This window comes from Cricetulus griseus, chromosome 5, assembly GCF_003668045.3.
Source record: "Cricetulus griseus strain 17A/GY chromosome 5, alternate assembly CriGri-PICRH-1.0, whole genome shotgun sequence".
NCBI lineage: Eukaryota > Metazoa > Chordata > Mammalia > Rodentia > Cricetidae > Cricetulus > Cricetulus griseus.
The window spans coordinates 170485933-170507495 of NC_048598.1; the positions used below are offsets into that span (position 1 = coordinate 170485933).

General features: G+C 43.0%; 1 pseudogene; it reads right to left on the reverse strand.

Annotated features, from left to right (window-relative positions):
• Window positions 1-6405: 6405 nt before the first annotated feature.
• LOC100759785 lies at window positions 6406-7468 on the reverse strand (annotated as a pseudogene).
• Window positions 7469-21563: the final 14095 nt, after the last annotated feature.

Sequence of the window (21563 nt, forward strand, 5' to 3'; positions counted from 1 at the left end):
CTTAGCAAATTTGATGCAGGATATAAAAGCCAGAAAGGAAAAATTGATTTCCAAAATAGAAGACATGGAACATTTATGAAAGAAAGTTGAGAATACTAAGTCTGGCCATGATACATTATTAACACAGGTAGAAAACACTCATGGCCCAATAGAAACCAAAATTTGTGCCATGTCTGATGATTTGAATGCAAAAATAGCTAAGAATTGAGACAGGATTGGTGACGTAGCACAAGTGGTTCACTCCATGCCTGAGGAATCTACCGCTACAGACTGACAAGCCACAGACTCTAGGATTGGATATTTAGAAGGCAGTTTACATGCCATTCAGATATTGTCTAAGGATGAGAACAGTAAAGATTTAGAAGCATATGTAGACATAGAAATAAAGAAACTTACTGATTCTGTGGCACTCTTAGAATCTAACATGACTCATGAAATCCAGTCTCTACATGAGTCTATGGTTGCCAGGCTACAAGCTTTGGCTGATACAGATTCAGATTACTCCCAATCTGATGCACCTACTCCGTTCAAACATCAGGAAAACTTTTCTAAGGTTGTTATGCGTACAACAGTGGTGTTCCCAGCAATTATGACAGAAAAAAACACTGTCTAAAAAGCATCTACATGGTCAGATGACATATCAACGGGAGCCCATACAATTAAAAGACCTTAAAGGAATTAAGGAGTCGGGTGTCTCATATGGTCCCTATAGTCCTTATGTGAAAGAATTATTAAATTCATGGGCAACCTTTAATAGGGTGACACCCACAGATTGGAAAGGCCTAGTATCAGCTGTATTAGTATTAGCTGCACTCTAATATTCATCTCAGATACAGTGGAGAGCCCTCAAGCTTCAAGGCATAAAGAAAGGTTATGAAGCTCCCCTAGATAAGATTCTTGGTGCTAGCCAGGCATTGGTGGTGCATGCCTTTAATCCCAGCACTTGGGAGACAGAGGCCAGCCTGGTCTACAGAACTAGTTCCAGGACAGGCTCCAAAACAATACAAAGAAACAGTCTCGAAAAACAAAAAACAAAACAACAACAAAAAGATTTTGGTGCTAACTCAATATGCAAAAGAATACTTTTGCCTTAAAAGATCAGATCAGCACCACTGGAAGAATGGGTTTTGCATACAGCTAATCTGGACTATAATGTCCAAGATATAGGAGCTTGGGTAGAAGAGGCAATCTCGAAAGGTTTAAAGAGAAACCAAGAGGCTAAATGTTCTCAAGGTAATGATGCAGGAGCTTGGGAAGGAGAAATACCTTACAGAGGTCAAAATAGGCACAAGAGGCCAGATGCTATCACTGTAATGGAACAGGAACTTGGGTAGGAAGAACAATCTCCAGGGGACCAAGAAGGCACCAGGAACCTAGATGTTTCAAATGTGGCAGAATGGGACATACTAATAGGAATTGTAGGCAAGGAAATTCCAACAATGTCTCATATAGAAGGCTTCTGCCTTCAGGGTTATGTAGGAGATATGGTAGGGGCAGGCACTGGACAGATGAATGCAGATCGACCAAAGACATACAAGGAAACCCGTTACAATCAGGAAACTCCTTGAGGTGCCTCTCGAAGGCCCTCACATCGAGAAAGGTCTGGTCATTCCCAGTCACTGTGAAGGACAGTCTTTCACAGGATGAATAGATAGTACATTGCCTATTGTAAAAAATGATACTACTCCAAAAATTAACAGCCATATTGGTTTAGAAATGTTGAACTTAATTTTTTTCCATTTGTACAGGGGTAACGCACTGTATTAAATATGTAAGGTCTTAAAAAAAAAAGAAGGGACTTTGAGAGCCCATCCCATGTGAAGGGATGCTCTCTTGGCCTGGACACATGGGGAAGGGCCTAGGCCTGGCCCAGGGTGATGTGGTAGACTTTGGGGAGCCCCTTTTGAGGGCCTTACCCTGCCTGGGGAGTGGAGGGGGGATGGCTAGGGGCAGGTGCGATGTTGGGGGGGAGGGGAGGGAGAGGGAGAAGGGATTAACATGTGAAGCAAGCTTGTTTGAACTAATTTGAACTAATAAAAGAATTAAAAAAAATGATACTACTCTAGATGGTAGTTTGGCTAGTGATGAGGAATCAAACGTGACTGGAGGAGATGAAAAACGCATATGTTGGCAAACTTCTATAAATGATAAAAGGTCTCAGTTGAAAGTAAGAATTAAAAATAAAGTTATTACCGCTCTGGTGGACACTGGGGTGGATGTAACTATTATTACCCAAAAGTCCTGGCCTCAGGGATGGCCTCTTTGAGAAGTAAATGTACAGTTTTTAGGGATTGGAACGCTACCTAGAGTTCGACAGAGTGTCAATTGGGTTGTCTGCACTGGACCGGAAGAACAGAGAAGAAAGTTAAAACCATATGTAGCAGATATAGCTATAAATCTTAGGGGTTGTGATCTGTTACAACAATGGAATACCCAGATTAATATTCCTACAGTATCAGATGCAAATTGCATACAACCTCTAGATGGTAGACAAAATATAGGAAGGTACTACGGAAAACAGATACCAACATTCCAGGCTGTACAGAAACAAAACACAAATGATAAACCTTCAGAGGAACCAAAGGCCCTACCCTTAAAGTGGCTTACAGATGAACCTGTCTGGCCTATGACCTCTGAGAAGCTAGAGGTTTTAGAAAGCCTAGTGCAGGAACAGCTAGAGGCTGGGCATACAGAAGAATCTATCAGCCCTTGGAATTCTCCTGTATTTGTTATTAAAAAGTCAGGTAAGTGGAGAATGCTGACAGACCTGAGAGCCATAAATAAGATAATTCAACCAATGGGCTCTCTGCAGCCTGGAATGCCATTGACTTCCTTGATTCCTAACGGATGGCCCAATCATAGTCATTGATCTGAAAGATTGTTTTTTCACAATACCATTACAAGAAAATGATAGAGAAAAATTTGCATTTACTGTACCAACTCTTAATAATTCACAGCCAGTTAAGGGATTTCAGTGGGAGGTTTTGCCACAAGGAATGCTAAATAGTCCTACCTTGTGCCAGCACTTTGTGCAAAAACCTCTAGAGATAATTCGTAAGAAAATTTCACAATCCATTCTTTATCATTATATGGATGATATTTTATTATCAGATTCTAATAAAGAAACATTAGAACGAATGTTTGAAACAGTGAAGTTCTGCCTCATTGGGGATTACAGATTGCCCCAGAAAAGACACAAAGAGGAGATTCTATTAATTATTTAGGTTACAAGATAGACTTATAAAGAATCAGGCCTCAAAAAAGTACAGATTAGAAGAGATCGTTATCAAACTCTTAATAGTCTTCAGAAGCTGCTAGGGGAAATTTCTCAACTACGGACAATTATTGGAGTCATGACTTAAAGTATTCAAAAATGGCCCTTAAAGAGGACGAGGACTTAAACAGTTCACGAACATTATCTGCTGAAGCGGGAAAAGAATTACAGTGGGTGGAAAGCAGAATACTGGATGCACACATAGACCATGTGGACTCTAATTTAGACTGTATTCTGGTTATATTACCATCCACAGAATACCCTTCAGGGATTCTGATGCAGAGAGAAGATATTATAGTGGAGTGGATATTAATGCCACATAAGCAGAATAAAAAGTTAAAGACATACATAGAAAAGATTTTTGATTTGATTCTAAAGGGTAAATTAAGACTTTGTCAACTGACTGGAAAAGATCCAGCAGAAATTATAGTACCTTTAATGAGGAAATTTCTTCCTTATGGGAGGACAATGAATACTTGCAGATAGCTCTTACTGACTTTTTGGGAACAATTAGCAACAATTATCCCAAAACTGACAGAATTAAATTCATAAAAACAACAATCTGGATCCTTTCACGTATTGTAAGACAAACTCCTATTTCTGGACTTCTTGCCTTCTATACTGATGCCAACAAATTAGGTAAGGCAGGATATAAATCAGGAGAGTTATGTAAAGTAATTCAAAGGCCGTATACCTTTGTACAGAAGGCAGTATTATACGCAATTCTTATGGTACTTAGGGATTTTACAGAGCCTCTCAATATAGTTACTGATCCTCAATATGCAGAGAGTCGTCTTACACATTGAGACTGCAGAATTTGTTCCTGACAGTGCAGAATTAACTTCACTGTTAATCAGGAACAGAACTAATTATATATATATGACACATACTAGATCCCATATGGGTCTGCCAGGCCCACTAGCATAAGGCAATGATGAGATTGATCGTTTATTAATAGGAAGTGTGCTAGAAGCCTCAGAATTTCATAAGAAATACCATATAAATAGCAAAGATTTGAAAAAAGGATTTCTCCATCACTTGGCAAGAAGCCAAGGAGATAGTGAGAAACTGTCCTGCCTGTTTCTTTTATAATCAAGCTCCACTGCCAGCAGGCTGTAACCCTAAGGGCATTTGGAGAAATGAGGTTTGGCAGCTGGATGTCTTTCACTTTGCAGAATTTGGAAATTTAAAATATGTGCATCATACTATAGATACATTTTCAGGGTTTCAAATGGGCTACTGCTCTTAGCTCTGAAAAGGCCGATTCTGTTTTTATACACCTGTTAGAGGTGATGGCCGTTATGGTTATACCTGCACAGATAAAAATTGACAATCCTCCAGCATATGTCTCTACTAAATTGGAACAGGTTTTCAAATATTATAACATAAAGCATGTAACTGGTATACCATACAATCCCACAGGACAAGCAGTGGTAGAGAGATCTAATAGAACACTGAAAGAAATGCTCCATAAATAGGCTGGGGAAACAAAAACCCCCAAACATAGATTACATAATGTTTTATTAACACTAAACTTTCTTAATGCTAATGAGAAAGGACAACCAGCTGCAGAAAGACACTGGACTATGGAAAAAACTGCAGAACGGAATCAGCCGATACACTTCAAAGATGTACTGACCTCTGTATGGAAACCAGGACATGTGTTATGTTGAGGAAGGGGTTTTGCTTTTGTTTCCACAGGAGAAGAAAAACTTTGGACACCATCAAAGTTGATCAAGATTCAAGTTGAAAAAGCAAAACCTCTCAGTGAGGAGGAATGACAGGTAATCTACCAAGGTGTATCTCATAAACTGTATAGATACCTCCCAAAGGAAAGGGAAATGTTTTGCCTTTAGTTTCACAGGAAAACTCATCTCCAGAAGGCAAAAGACACTGCATGGGTAGATACTTAAAGAAGAGAAGGTAACTATAACCAACAAACAAAAGGAATGTGCCACATGGTAAAATATATACATATATTAAATCTATTTCTCTTTATTTCCTAGTCCCTATGCTGGCTTTAGAGTTAGATTTGGTTTTCCTCCTCTAAATCCAAGCACGTTGTTAAAATGAACTTCAGAGTTTCTATATTGTATCAAGAAGCCAATTGATGTAATACAGAATAGGAGAAAAATTGGGGACTGTCATTTGTCTTTTCTTGGCTCTTTCTCTCAAGGTATACATTCCTTCATAATTGTTATCTTCCCATTGTTGCCTTTCCCGGTATGCATACATATACCAGTAAAAATTTCTCTGCTAACATTGATGTTTGAGTCCCACACAGCCAATAAAGACCTGCCTGACAGCAATCCCTGGATGATCTGGAAAGAAAATGGGCCATACCTCCTCGAGTACACGGGATCCAACTTGCTTTGTTTCCACTGACACCCCAGCCAGAACTTTGGGTGCTGACTTCAATCAAGGTAAGGACTTCAACCTGGACCTCCAATCAAGCATCTCCCACCAGTTATGGACCGGATATAACCCATTCAGGACTTTTACTACACTAACATTTTCTTCCAACAGGACCCCATGAGGCTGTCATCATTCCAGTTCAGCAGGAAGTAGCTTGGAGAATACTATGCCCCCTTTCCCCACTGTTGACACCTAGTTAGGGCTAGTTTTCTATTGTTTAAGTTTGGGTTTGGAAGGAGGTGTTCAAGCTTGGACATCTCTTTCAGATGATTTTAAGGTTTAGTTGGAATAGATATAGTTAAGATGTAACATTATTATTATAACTTCTTGTAATTCACCTTTATGATGGTTAATTATAGATAATTTACATTGTTAAGAGTTTTAATCCTCTTTTAGACTAAAATCGGAATTGTAGGGGGAAATGATGACCATGCCCGCTTGGGGGCTGGCACAGGTGACACTGACCATGCACACTTGTTCAGAGTGACATAGCAAGGCTTTAAATATCAGGGACAAACACATGAGGCTCTCTCTTTTCCCTCTCCTGCCTGGCTGAACAAGACTGGCTCCTTTGCATGAGTACTTCCTAATAAACCATCTGTTTTCAAACTAGTTCTGACTCCTTGCGATCCACTTTATGCAGGCTCTACCAAGATTTGAGCAACTGTGGCCATAAACCATGGCACATTTGAGGAACAGTACCACACCACCTTGCATCACTCCATATTCATTTCACAGGGGCTTATGCCCCTCTCCTCTGCATTCCTGTACATCCTTTGAAAGTGGCACATCCAAGCTCTGCCTCCCCAAAGTGCACATGAATTCCCCATGACTTGGCTGTGCACCATACTCCAGCAGTGTTGTGACATGGCCCAGCCAGTGGCACTGCCCTCAGGAGCTGCCTGGAAGGCCCTGCTCTCCTGCTGGTGGAGCCTGCTTAATGGGAGGTAGATGACCAACACTTGCTGCTCTGGCACATGGGTGACATTCTGGATGAAGCACTGAACGACAGTCAGTGTCACAGCAAGGCAGATAGCACATGCAGGTCCATCCCCTCTGCCTACTCATCAGCTCATACTGGAAGCCTGTGGCCCTCCTGCTGATGTCCTGTTGGAGTGTTGCCTCGACAGATAGGCCAACCTGCTCTAGGCTGAAGCACTGCACCTGGCCAGGCTCAGCACCAATGTCCCTCATCAACAGTGCCATTTTTCATTTTTTTCCAAATAAATATTGGCCCTGGAGAAGTCTCTGAAAGGCTTTATGCACACAGCTGGTGTTGGGCTGTAAGTTAACAGTGAGCATCCCAGTTGGGTACATCCAGTCCACAGAGCCTGCTGAGCAGAACAGGTACACCTGCTCCACCTCCTTGCTGTGTGACTTCCATCCGGGCCAGCCCACTCCCCTTCCAGATGCACAGGTTGTTTTGGTACTGCATGCTCTTGCTACCCAGCAGCAGCGGGGTCTGGGTGAGATCCAGGATGGGCCGGCCTAAGGCTCTGGAACCAAGACCACTGCTACCTACAGTCTCCCGGCTGCCACTGCGTGTTCTGACTGGGTCTGTGTCCAGCATGCCTCCTTACCCACAGAATAGGCTCTTGAGCCAGTGTGCTTGGTGGCACGGTTCCATGTGCACACAGATCACCACATATTCCAGCTCGCCCCTGGCTGCCCAAGCTGCAACCAGAGAAACTCCCAGGCAGTTCAGTGGCGTAGAGTCTCGGAGAAGCAAGGTGGATTGCAGTCACAGGTGATCCAGCCACTGCAAGTGCATGGAGAAGGTGAAAGAGACACAGACAGAACTCCTGGAGATGTTGGACAAGGAGGGAAGGTTCCTGGAAGGAAGGTACAAGGAGCCTAGGAGAGCACTGTAGACATCCTCTGCATGGGGCAAAGACACTCTTAGTGACTCCGTCCAAGAAGCCATCCTCTGCCCCCCAACGCCCATGCATTGCCGGCCTCACCACAGGAGGCCATCAAACCAAGATGAGCAAGGTGGAAAGTTCCACCTTAGCTGACCCTATAAGAGCTGGGCGTTAGTGGCGCACACCTTTAATCCCAGCACTCGGGAGGCAGAGGCAGGTGGATCTCTGTGAGTTCGAGGCCAGTCTGGTCTCCAGAGTGAGTGCCAGGATAGGCTCCAAAGTTACACAGAGAAACCCTGTCTTGAAACCGCCCCCCTGCCAAAAAAAAAAGAACTGCATCCAGGATTATGGGAGCCCCAGCCCGGTTCTGGGAGCAAGAGCTGGAGAGATTGCACTATTGTCACTGAAATAAAGATGAGCAAATTCACTAGCTGGAGAAGCATTTCCTCCTGGAGGAGCTGAAAAAAAAATCTGATACCAGCCCTGAAAAGCACCACCCTGTATAGGAAGTTGAGAACCTACAATTCCAAGCTAGGAACAGGTTGACTGTGTCAAGGCAATTCAGAAAAGATCCACTTCAGACCTCAAAAAGGACTCATAGGATATCCCCTGCTTCAGCAGCAGGAGCCACTGAATCATTTGAATCCTGGGGCCAGGGCTGCCTCCATCTTACCTTGCCCTCTGCCACACCCCAGAGTGATGTGGGATGTTCTCCTGTATGCTGCAAATATATATTGCTTTTATTGATTGGTGAATAAAGCTGCTTTGACCAATGGCCAGGCAGAGTAGAGCCAGGTGGAAAATCCAAACAAAGATGTGGAGAGAAGGAAGGCGGAGTCAGGGAGATGCCATGTAGCTGCTGGGGAAGCAAGATGTGAGGTAATAAGCTACAAGCTTCATGGTAAAATACAGAATAATAGAAATGGGTTAATTTAATTGTGAGAGCTAGTCAGTAATATGCCTGAGCCACTGGCCAAACAATTATAATATTAAGCCTCTGAGTGGTTATTTGGGAACTGGCAGGCAAGACAGAAAACATCCAACTACATCAGAGCTCCCTGCTGGGATGCCCAGACTCACCACTCAGGCCAAAGACTTCCTTGGAGAAGACTGTAAGAGACACTCCATTCTTCTCCCAGGATGGACAAGGTGAGCAGGAACAGATGTGGATTACCCCAAAAAAGTGCCTTCCCTTAGTTGGCCCAGGGAAAAAAATGAATGCAGTTATCTCCCTTGCCATTTCTCTGTCTTCACAAGGACATTCAAGACTTCTCCCATGGCAGCTGGAGCCATTTGGACCATCTGACCAACAGGGAACAACCCCCATCTGAGATCAGCTTTGCTGACAACTCACTGACCCCCCATGTTCTTATTACCACACCCATAATTCTCACTCAGAAAAATGGAAAAAGACACAATCCAAAAAAAGGAATACAGTATTGTTTTTGTGGAGATGGGTTCTCAACACATAACCTAACCTTGCACTCAAAACCACCTTACCTCATCCTCCTGAGTGCTGGGAACATGACAGAAAACATCCTACTACATCAGAGCTCACTGCTGGGATGCCCAGACTCACCACTCAGGCCAAAGACTTCCTTGGAGAACACAGCAAGAGACACTTGCTGTGCCATCACTTCCAGCAGGATAAAAGCACTGAATCTGCTATAGAGATAAGCACTGTTAATAGTCTGAAGTATATTTATCTAAGGTCTTAATGTGGAAATTAAATCCTTTTGCTAAAGCGGTATATTTTCTTTTTTTTTTATTAGTTCAACTTAGGGAACAAGCTTATTTCACATGTAAGTCCCTTCTCCCTCTCCCTCCCCTCACCTCCATCCCTCCTCCCCCACCCCCAAACTACCCCCACCCCATCTACCCTCCACTCCACAGGCAGGGTAGGGCCCTCAACAAGGGCTCTGCAAAGTCCACCAAATCTTCCTGTGCTGGGCCTGGGCCTTTCCCCATGTGTCCAGGGCCAGAGTGTATCCCTTCACATCTCAGAGTCCCTTCTTACACCAGGGGAAAATGCTAATCCACTTCCAGAGGCTCCCTGGAGTGCAGAGGCCTCCTTATTGACATCCATGTTCAGGGTGCTGGATCAGTCTTGTACTGGCCTCCCAGATAGCATCTGGGGTCGATGTGCTCGCCCTTGTTCAGGCCAACTGTTTCTGTGGGTTTCTCCAACCTGGTACAGACCCCTTCGCTCTTCATTCCTCCCTCTCTTTAACTAAATTCCAGATTTCAGCTCAGTGTATTTCTTGTGGATGTCTGTCTCTGCTTCCATCAGCCACCGGATGAGGGTTCTAGGATGGCATAAAGAGTAGTCATCAATCTCATTTTAGGGGAAGGGCTTTTAGGTTATCCTCTCCACCATTACCTGGATTGTCAGATTGTGTCATCCTTGTAGGTCTCTGGAGATCTGAACATCTCTGAACATCCTCTCCAGTTGTTTTGAGTTGCATTTCTTTGATGGCCAAGGATTTGGAGCACTCCTAGTTCCAGATCTCTTCTCGGACCTATAGTGTCTCCCTCTGATATCGTATCTCTCATCCTGCTCTCTCTCCACTATTCTTCCACCTACTCAATATCTCTGCTTCTCCATTTCCTCTCCTCTACTCCTCTTCTCGTGCTCTTATTGTGGCAGCACCCTCTCCCCTACCCTCATGCTCCCAATTAGTTCAGGAGTTCATGCCACTTCCCATTCCTGGGGTCTATTTATCCCTTAGAGTCCTTCATGATTCCTAGTTTCTTTGGTGAAGAGGATTATAGGCTGGTAAACCTTTGCTCTATGTCTAAAATTCATATATGAGTGAGTACATACCATGTTTGTCTTTTTGTGACTGGGTTACCTCACTCAGGATGGTTTCTTCTAGTTCCATCCATTTGCCTGTGAATTTCAAGATTCCATTGCTTTTTTCTGCTGAGTAGTACTCCATTGTATAAATGTACCACATTTTCTCAATCCATTCTTCAGTTGAGGGGAATCTAGGTTGCTTCCAGGTTCTGGCTATTACAAACAATGCTGCTATGAACATGGTTGAACATATGTCCTTGTTGTATGAACATGCACTATTTGGGTATATAACCAAGAAAGGAATGGCTGGATCTTGAGGTGGGCTGATTCCCATTTTTCTGAGCAACCACCATACTGATTTCCAGAGTGGTCTTACAAGTTCACACTCCCACCAGCAATGGAGGAGTGTTCCTTCTTCTCCACATCCTCTCCAGCATAGATTGTCATTGGTATTTTTGATTTTAGCCATTCTGACAGGTGTGAGGTGGTATCTCAGAGTTGTTTTGAGTTGCATTTCTTTGATGGCCAAGGATTTGGAGCACTATCTTTCAGCCATTTCAGATTCCTCTGTTGAAAATTCTCTGTTTAGTTCTGCACCCAACTTTTTAATTTCTAAAGCGGTATATTTTCATGTTAAAATATATTAATTTTTATATATGGACATACATATACACATAATTTATGTAGTCTTTCAAAGATAATCCATAGACCCCAGCTACTGTCACAATTAGGAAGGGTTTGGCATCCAGGTATACCAATATCTGAGCCCATCCACAACTTATAGTCTTTCCCACAAACGTTTACTATCTGTGTGCCTCTTAGCTAGTTCTCAGATGTCTGCAGGGGAGCATTAGGGAGGAGGCGCACCCTAAGGGGATGTTTTCGACAAAGGAGTGTGCCTTAAAGTAGTCACCAGCTGCTTTATGCCCCTCTCAAGACTAAGGCAGAGCAGCTGTACTGGGGGAGGAAAGACGGTGGGAAGAGGGCAAGATTTTTTTATAGAAACAAAAGTAACATTGTTGTGTGATATTTTAATCACATCTCACAATGAAGTTTTCTTTGAATCAGAGGGCAGAGCTAGATACTAGGTGACCGAAATTAACCTTAGAGGTGTTGGAGGACTGAGGACAGACAGACAGGAAGTAGTAGGGCAGGTCTGAGAGGTTCTTGGCCTTTTTGGATAGAGAAATGAAAGATAGGAGGTCACTGGTAGCTTCTTTGTGCTTCTCTGATCATTCAGGTTCTTACCCTGACCTGAGTCCATGTTTTTACTGATAAAGAATAATTGGATAAACACATCAGTTAACTTTGCAGACTCTGTCCACCTCAGCCAGCTTGCATTAGTCAGTGTCGTGAGGTTTTAGGGAACTGATTCTGATGTTTTTGGCAAGTCTCTTCCAAAATATCTGTGCTGCTTTCATATTGTTCAGCTGTAAAAGTTGTAAAGGCTACTTCTTCTACTAAAAAAGGGAGGGGAGGGGGAAAGGTCAAAAGCTATTTTTCAAATTATATATTGTCTCAAAAAAAAAAATCATTGGTCCTGGGAGTCCCTTCTGAGGCATCTCCTGGTCAGAGCAGCTGCTCCTCCATTGCTGATAGGGTTGCCTACTGGGGCACCCCTGCAGCTGTTGAAGCACATTCAGGATAGGCTCCTCCAGACCACGGCCACTCATGAGGAACTGAGTAGAATTATAGGATGCCAGGAGCTGGCCTTTGGTGACATTTCAAGGACCTGGGAGGCTCTCTGGCTCTGCCCTCGTATCGATGATGCTTCTTAGCACAACTCAGCTCCAACTAGGGCCAGCGGAACAACTTGTGCTTTGATGGCCACCCAAGGTCAACACCCCCTCCACTGAACAGGGGGCTCTAGGTCTGTGATCCCCTACTGTACACCCTGAACCACCACCAGCAGGAACAGTCCCTTCATCCTCTGAGTGCATTGCTTTACTGGTGGCAGAAACAAGGGAACACCAAAGTCATGAGGCTGGGGGTATTTAGGGGCTCTGCAGACCATGAGGTCTCCTCCTATTCCAGGGATGCTGGTGACTCTGTTTTACAGTTGGCATGGTTCAGAGCGGTCACCTTGTCCTCCTTTTTCAGTAGATGCCTTTAATAGTGTCACTGAACTAAGATTTGGGGTTGGGGGAGCAGAGAGGAGGACAGCTGGAAGAGCAGTGCCTGCCAGGGGTTGAAGCTGCAATTATCTTTCCAGGATGGTTGAGCATTTTTATTGCTTTTAATGGAGGCAACCCTTAAGGAACACTTATGTACATATATTTGAAGGGTAAAAGGGCCAGCCAAAGAAACCCACTTTGGCCCTGTCACCAGAGTGAACTCTGCCCTGACCAACTGAAACAGGAAACCAACCAATCCCTGAGTATCCTGAGGAGGAAACCAACCAATCCCTGAGTATCCTGAGCAGGAAACGAACCAATCCCTGAGCACCTTGACTCTGAACCCAGAGCCAGTGAAAGAAACACTATATCTCTGGGCCCAGTACCAATGAAAACCACCCTGTCTTTGAAACTAGTACCAAAGAAACACACTCTGTCCCTAGAATCAGATCCAGTGAAAGAAATATGCCCTGACCCTAAAATTAGAGTCAAAAGGCTCAAAAGGACCAGTGAAAGACACACAGTTTGCCCTGAAATCAGAGCCATCTCTGCCCCTGACCCACTAAAAAGAAAACTAACCAATCCCTGAGCTGAAAAACCTCTCCCTGGGAAAACTCCACCCCCAAGAAGCCCTATGTAAGCCCATCTGCCTATTCAGTTAGTTGACTGTCCTTCACCACCCTGGACTCCTCCTTCTCAAATAAATCTCTTCCTCAAGAGTCTTGGGTGAAGATCTTCATAGGCCAGGGCAGAACAGAAGAAACTTGGCAGAAACTGCTACATTTAGCAGACTGTAGCCCAAGAAAGGGGGGTGCGGGGGTGAGGTGGGGGTGGTGGTGGGAGGGGGGGTTGGTGTGTGGGGGTGGGAGTTCTTAACTCTGCTAGGACGTTCCCTTAGGGGAAAAGAGCAGAGTGCAGCTATAACAGCTTTCTCTATGAGAGGAGCAGGATTGCTATATGCTGCAGGGAGACCATTCCCCAGCCTAGGTAGCCTGGCTTCTTGATAAGTCATGACACTTTTCCCTACAGGGCTGAACTGTCTATACTATTGCAGCCCCAGCCTCCAGAGCCGTCCTATTGAGGCTCTACACCTCCAAAGCCATTCTTTTGCAGTTCTGAATACCCTGGCTTCCCAGTAAGTCAGGACACCTTTGCAGCTCCAGAGCTGTAACACTCACACTGTTTACATTTGGTTACAGAACACTTTACTGCTAGCATTCCAAGGGCTGAGGCAGGAGGATTGCTGCCTGGAGTACATAGAGAGATCTGTCTCGAAAAAAGTAAGAAAGAGAGGGAGAGAAGGATAAAGGGAAAGAGGGAGGGAGGGTAAGAGGGAAATACATTCCCATGTATGTGTTTGGAGGAAGAGTCAAAAGATAATTTCTAGAGCAGTAATACACAGTGGTACAAAATCTTTAAATCACTTCTTGCTCTTCTGATTTCTGTCCACTTGGGGAAAATCAAAGCTTCCAGTAACTTTGGACATAGGAATTGAGGCAGGAGAACAGAATTTTCTGCAGGTTAAGGTCATGGGATCAGCTCAGAGGGAAAAAGGCAACCTAGCATTGGGAATGTTCTCTAACCTGAACATGACATGGTTAAAAAAGCACTGGACACAAGCAGACCCCCTTCTGAGAGCTTATCTCTGGCCAGTACCTCCTTCATTTTATCTCTAAGACAGAAATCCAAGTGAAATCAAAAAAAGAAAATTGCAGGTATTCATGCAAAACTATAAAATTAAAACCTCAGCTACATTCTGCCACATTTCCTTAGCATTGCATCAGTGTGAGATTATTCTAGCCCTTGGTAAATGTTCAATCACAAGAACCAACAGACACTGTGAAGATACAGGCACACAGCCAGATAAGACAAGCAAATTAGGAAATGGACATAGGCATATTTTTCCTAGTATTGAAGTGCGCACCCCCCCCACGCCCTCGTGCATTCGAGTTTGTGGTGAATGCTTATGTATGTATGCTAACCAAGTCATGTGGAGACCAGAAGTTGACATCAAGTTACCTTTCACCCATCACTCTCTGCCTTATTTTTTGAGACAATGCTCAAAGCTCATCATTTCAGCTACACTGGACACCTGGCAGGCTTCTTGGATCTGTCTGCTTCTGCCTACCAGTGTATCACTTTGCCTGGCCTTCTAAGATCCTTCACCTAAGAAGCCACCTCCTAGTCCTTGAAATGGATATTCCTAACTAATCAAAAAGAAGTACAATTCTTAATTAAAGGGTAGTATCTGCCAACAAGGTTCTGGCTGACCTAGTTTCCCTCTGTGGCACTCTAGACACATAAAGGAATGACCATGTGTCTTAGGGTTTCTATTGCTGCAAAGAGACAACATGACCTTGGCAACTTTTGTAAAGGAAACCATTTAATTGGCTTACAGTTTCAGAGGTTTAGTCCATTACTTCATGGAAATATGCAGGCAGACATGGTGTGGGAGAAGGAGCTGAGAGTTCTACATCTGGATCGCCAGGCAAACGAATCAACTGTACCAGTCAGCATGGCTTAAGCATATGAGACCTCCAAGCTCACCTACACAGTGACACACTTCCTCCAACAAGGCCTCACTTCCTAATAGTGCCACTTCCTATGGTCAAGCATTCAAACACGAGTCTGTGGGGGTCATGCCTACTCAGACCTCCACACCATGTCAACCCGAGGTTCAGTTTTATGGTAGCTAACACATCTCTGAAACAAACTGGAAACCTAAATCATGCCTTACATCTAACATGGGGGTAAAGGTACCTTCATCCTGCTGGGCTAGCTCTGCTCCCACCCAGAATAAACATTTGATAGGTATTTGAAGAGCTAAATCATTAGCCTGCATGGAACACCTAGCTTCATTTGGGATGACTTTCATACCAAGAGCAGAGGTAATAGGCTACTGTTAAGGGAGAAAACTTATCTTTCTCTCCTTCATCCTGTAGAATGAGGTCAGTGTCCTGGAACTACTCTGGGTGAAGCAAAGAAGGTAATGGGATGAAACAACCCTTTAAATGTAGCTATTACTGTTTCCATATTCTATTCTCTTTCCTAGTTTCCCAAACAATCTTTTAAGTATAGTTATTGCTATTTCCATATTCCATATGAGTCTTGAGAGAAATTATGGAATTCATCTTCACTGTCATGTAATATTCAGTTGTGCAAATGTAGCACGGTGTACCCTTTTTCCTGTCTATGGGCATTTTCTGTGTTTGCAGGTTTTGTAGCATGGATGGTAGCCATTCTTTTACATCTCTTCATTTTCACATCTGTAACTTTCTTTTAGGCCCATCCCTCCCATTGTTGGGTCATGCTTGGCTTTAGGATAATGACTGTCCAAATTGCTTATGCAAATCAATGCCTTTTCTATTACACTGAGTGTTCTCTAAAGTCAAATTGCATTGTCCCATTTGCTCTGATAACTGCCAAAATTGAGAATTGTTGGTTGAAAACTAACTGTGTTATGCTTGTTTTGGGTGTTTGCATTTTTAAGAGGAGGCTTGGACAGGGAGTAACTTTGATCTGGGGCTAAATCTATCCATGAAGTCCCTCTGCCTTCTAGAGATGCAAAAGGCCTGGAGACACAGGAGGAAGCTCCTGGTCCATTACTTCCAGAGCTGCACCAGGCTGGAAGATACAGGAGGTGGTAACTGGTCCATGCCTTAGAAAAGAAGCCATGTGCAGCCTGAGCACAGTCTCAGGCTTCCTATTTTTCCTTTCCTTTTCTTTTCTTTCCTTTTCTTATAACATCTATTTCTTGGTATTTTATGTGCATTGATTGTATTTCTGTGAGGTAAGCCCATCAAAGACCACATGAACACTCTTAAAAGCCAAGAAGAAAGTCTTTATTTTGGCTGCATGGAGAACATATCCAAATCACGCAGCCTGAGCCTTACAGCCCCTTTGTCTTTTATGCACAAACACCACACCCCGGTTGTCACACTTTAGTTAGCAAGCAACAGGACTACAGAATCAAAAAAGAAAGGTTAGTGCATTTAGGGACTTTCCGGAACTATGTAGTAGGTCTTTGTTCCTGTTTTGGCAGGTATAAACCCCCCTATGTGTTGGGTTTTAAAGTCAGAATGGTGCCTTTAACATGGCATCAGTTGTGCTAAAGTCTGAGCACTTATTAGTATGAGTGTTTTGTCTGCGTATCCTGTATGCCCAGTGCCTTCAGAGGCCAGAGAGGTCATCAGATCCCCTGAAGGTAGGGTTACATGTTGTAGAATATAAGTTTAAAATGTGTTACATTCATTCATGCTGTGGAATATTTATTTAATGATGCAAAGATATGTTGCATTCTTTTAAGTGGCATCTGTTTAACTCTGTAAAGCTGTGTTATTTTGCCTACCTAAAACACTTGGTAGTCTAATAAAGAGCTAAATGGCCAATAGCTACACAGGAGAGAGAAATAGGTGGGACTGGCATGCAGAGAGAATGAATAGGAGGAGAAATCTAGGGAAGAGAGAAGCAAGGAGTGAGAAAAGGAGGAGAAGAGGATGCCCAGAGTCAGCCAGCCATCCAACCATCCAGCCAGCCATGGAAGAAGGAAAGAAAGAGCTATAAAATAAAGGTAAAAAGCCCAGAGGCAAAATGTAGTGATTAGGTTTGTCCTTCTGTATATAGGTTTCTCTTAATGGTTGATGAATAAAACACTGTTTGGCCAATAGGGGCAGGAAGATAGGCAGGGCTAGGAGATGAGAATTCTGGGAGAGAGGCAGAAAGGCGCCTCGAGGAGACACCATGCAGCCGCCAAAGGAGTAACAGGTCCAGCCATTCTCCGGTAAGCCAAGATGACATGGAAATATAGAAATGGGTTAATAATTAAGACAGAGATAGCCAATAAGAAGCCCTGGCTATTGGCCAACAGTTTTATAATTAATATAGTGTCTATGTATTTGGGGCTGAAGGGCAGTGGGACCTGGTGGACAAGAAACTCCAGCAACAATGTAGTTAAAGAGAAATGGGATAATTTAAACTAGAAAAGTTAGCTAGAAACAAGCCAAGGTAAGGCTGGGCATTCATAAGAAAGAATAAGTCTCCATGTATTTATTTGGGAGCTGGGTAGTGGGCCCCCAAAGAATAAAAACAAACAGACAAACAATATCCCTACAGTTACAGATGGTTGAGTCACCATGTGGATGCTGGAAATTGAACCAGTTCCTCTGCAAGAACAAGGGCTCTTAACCACTAAACCATCTCTTCAGCCCTGATTCTTAATTAGATACATATATTGCCCCTCCAGGTGAACTAGACAACTCAGACTAACATTAGAAAGCACAAGAAGGCTTCAGACTGATGAACAGGCATATACCAATCTTGAAGCTACTAAAGGTATCTAATTTCAAGTCTCAGCCTCCTTCCCCCCCCCCCCCCCCCCCCGCCCACCGCCTTAGCATCACTCTCCTCTCACTGTAAATACCCTGAGAAGCTTGGCCTCTCCTGACAAGGACATTCATTCTTTGGTGAGTCACAGACACATTTGCCTTCTCCGATGCCCTGTCCTACCCAGTTTCACCTACACAAAGCTCTCTTAAAACAGATAACAAGTGTCTGTGGGAAGACGTTGCTCACGTATCCCCTATCCTTTCTAGTATTGCTTACCTTACTTGGCTCCATCTCCAAACTGGATCCCTCTCACAAGCAGCAAGATGGCTTCTAGCTGCTTCAGACCCCTAGAGATTGACTATGAACCCACAGAAATGGGTGCTTTTCTGAAGAGCTAATAAAAACCCAAATATTTCTGCCAGCTCAACTCATTTACATGTTCTTCCATAAACCAATCACTGTTCATAGTGGGAAAAAATGCAGACTGAATCTAGACCAACTAAGCCAGATCATATGAATAGGAATACTTTAGGATATGGGGAGAAGGTAAAATATGTTGCCCTCAAAGAGATGCCAGGAAGACAAAACTGTGCTACTAAAAGACTGGAGAATACAGTCTTACCTTCTTTTATTTCCCCTTTCAACATACGTATGTGAGAAAAAGTCAAAATGTATTTTGTACTGATAGTATACTTATACTTGTAATATGACTTATAATATGTAATATTCTTGTAATATGTGTGTGGTGTCATTTGCCCATAATCCTAGCACTGTGGAAACTAAAGCAAGATAATCCTGAGCTCAAGGCTAGCCTGGGCTATATATGGAGGCAAATACTTAATAATTGGACCCCAAATCCAATAAAACAACAAAACAACCAGTGATCTATCTGACTTCATCTTGTAAGGTTTAGTAATCACATGCTTTCATAAAAGGAAGTTTGGGGCTGTGTTTTCAGCCTATTACAGCACATACTCACTGTTCCTTAAAACCAAATAGCTTTACACCTTAAAGACACAGTTTGCAGTTTTATATACCAGCTTCCCACACTGTAGCCATCCTGGCAAGAGAGAAGTATTTTAAAGAGAGATATTCATACTATCAAGACTTCAGAGAATTGAAATTTTCCCAGGAAACTTGTAATAAGCTGGAGCCCTTTGCCAGCTAGAGGACAAACCTGAGCCCCCACATAAGATCCCACATAGTTCTGACAACATATCAGATGCCATTAGGACAGAAGCAATAAAGGATGGATCAATAATGGGTGGAACCACACTTTGACAAGGACCCCTTAGTTACCCACATCTCTTGCACCTTGGTCAAGATTCTGAAGATCAACTAGGTGTATGGAGGATGCATCAGTGAACCCAGCCTTAGTTTGGGTTGCTTGCCAACTTTCCTCATCTACCTTTTCCCTCTGGGCTTTTTCCTTTTCTTACCTGTGTATCTTACTTTCACTTTTATTCTGTGGCTGACTGGCTAGCTGGCTGACTGGCCCCTAGCATCCTCCTGTTCTTGTTTTCTCTTGCTCCTTTCTCTTCTTCCCAGATTTCTCCTCTTATTCTCTCTGCCTGCCAGTCCCACCTGTCCTTTCTCCTGACTCACCATTGGCCATTCAACTCTTTATTAGACCATCAGGTATTTTACACAGGCAAAGAATCACAGCTTCACAGAGTTAAACAAATGCAACATAAAATAATGCAACATATCTTTGCATCATTAAAACAAATGTTCCCCAGCATAAGCAAATAAACACACCTTAAAATAATATTCCACAATAGAAAACTGTGTTTTCTATTCTCCCTCATATTCATCACCACTTGACAATGCATTCTCATTTTCTTTATTATTATTATTGGCCCACTCCTTCCTGTTGGATATAAACTCTTGGAAAGCAAGGGTAATATCATGTTATTTTTTCTTATATGATCAGGGCTTATCATAGGTGCCTGGTGTATACAAATGGTTAATAAATGTTGCAAAGAAAGTATGGGGCATCTGGTTTCTCTTTACAGATGTCTAACAACTACTTTCACCACCTGTGCTAAGTTTGCCTTGGTTTTGCTATTTTCCTTTCCCGCAGCACTGAGCAGACTCTGCCATGTTCCTAGGCATTCAGTAGTTCTCATATTGCTTCATGGGAGCCCAAAACTTTGCCCTGTGGTTGAACCTACCTTCCTTGGATTGTATCCCAGACTCTAGATTATCTAGGATTATCTTTGTACACTCACGTGAAAACTTGCATTAGTCTCACTGCCAGAAAAAGACAATCAGATGATTTCCTGTCATATTGAAATAGACCATTTAATGTAATAATCCTCCAGAGTGTCTCTATTTTAAAACATGGAGCTGTTAGCCTATGATGGCATTTCAGGGTTTAAGTGACAATACAGTACAATAGACAGATGATGGACAGATGGATGGATGGACAGATAGACAGACACAGATAATCCCCACAGGTGGGTGGTAGGGTGCTCCAACCTTTCCTTACTCTTCTAGGGTTCATCATAAAGATGCTCATCTGCCTTGATCATCAAGTCAAGGTCATGTTAAGAGTTTAAAAACAACAGTGAAGAGAAACAAGAACCCAGAGATGCTTAAATAAAAAGAATGAAAACCCTTGCTTTCCCACAAAGGGAAAATAACACAAACCAAACAAACTTCTTAACAAAGTAAAGACTATTTTTTTAGCGTATAAGAAAATTACAAATGATTATTACTTAAAGAGAGACTTGGGGGAGGCTGCCAAGTGTGGTATCAATGCTGTAATCACAGAGCTCCACAAACTAAATCAGAAAATTGTGTTCCAGGCCACACTGGAATCCTGCCTCAAACTTGTGAGCTTCAGGTATAGAGCATATGCCTAGCACAGCCATGCTCTGTGCTACACCACACCTTGAACACCACAAAACAAAGCAAAAGCTTAAAGTGTAACAGCACAAAGTTACAAAACACAACAAATGATCAGAGCAGGTTACCTTGATGGTTCCTTTAAATGGTCATCTCCTAATATACATTTATAATTAAATCTAATTATATTTATAATTAGTTTTCTAGAAATCCAGCTAGTATGTGGAGTATTTTCTTCTGCTGTCTAATGAAGCTACATACAAACTTCCACTGTATTCTGTCATTGGTATTTGTATTTTCCTAGTTAGTTTCCATTTTGTGCCAACATGGAAAGTGATCACTTTTGGTGGTCTATTCTTAGTAAATGCTGTCACACCACGCCAATGATCATGGTGAGTCTAATAGAAATTCTAGAGTCGGAATCAGGAGGGCAGGCTATTCTCCAGACCTCTGTCTGCAGACACAGAAGTTCAGATCCTAAGGCCATCCTGTTCTGTAGCCTTAAAACAAAGCACTTTGTCCACCCAGTTCAAAGTCCTAGACACAGTTACACTTTGTGTTCTCCATGGCAGGAACCCGATTCTCCGTAGGATGGCAGACAGAGAAGCAAACTGGTTCATCCTGCTTCTCACCTAATTTCAAGATATAGCCTTCCATATAATACAATCTTAAACTTGAAAACGATGCTGAAGCCTTCAGAGGCTCTGCTGTCTAGAGAGACATTAAAATGTAGAAGTCCTCTGAATAATGTAAGCCAAAGAGACTTAAATAGTAATGTTCTGAGAAAGCCTGCATGTGTGACGAATCCAGTCAGGATCCAGTGGTTTTCATGCATTTCAGGATCCATGCATTTCAACCCATGCTTTTGTCATGTGTAATATCATGCTGCTGTTGCTAACCTGGCTGTCTGCTCTTGATCACTCTTA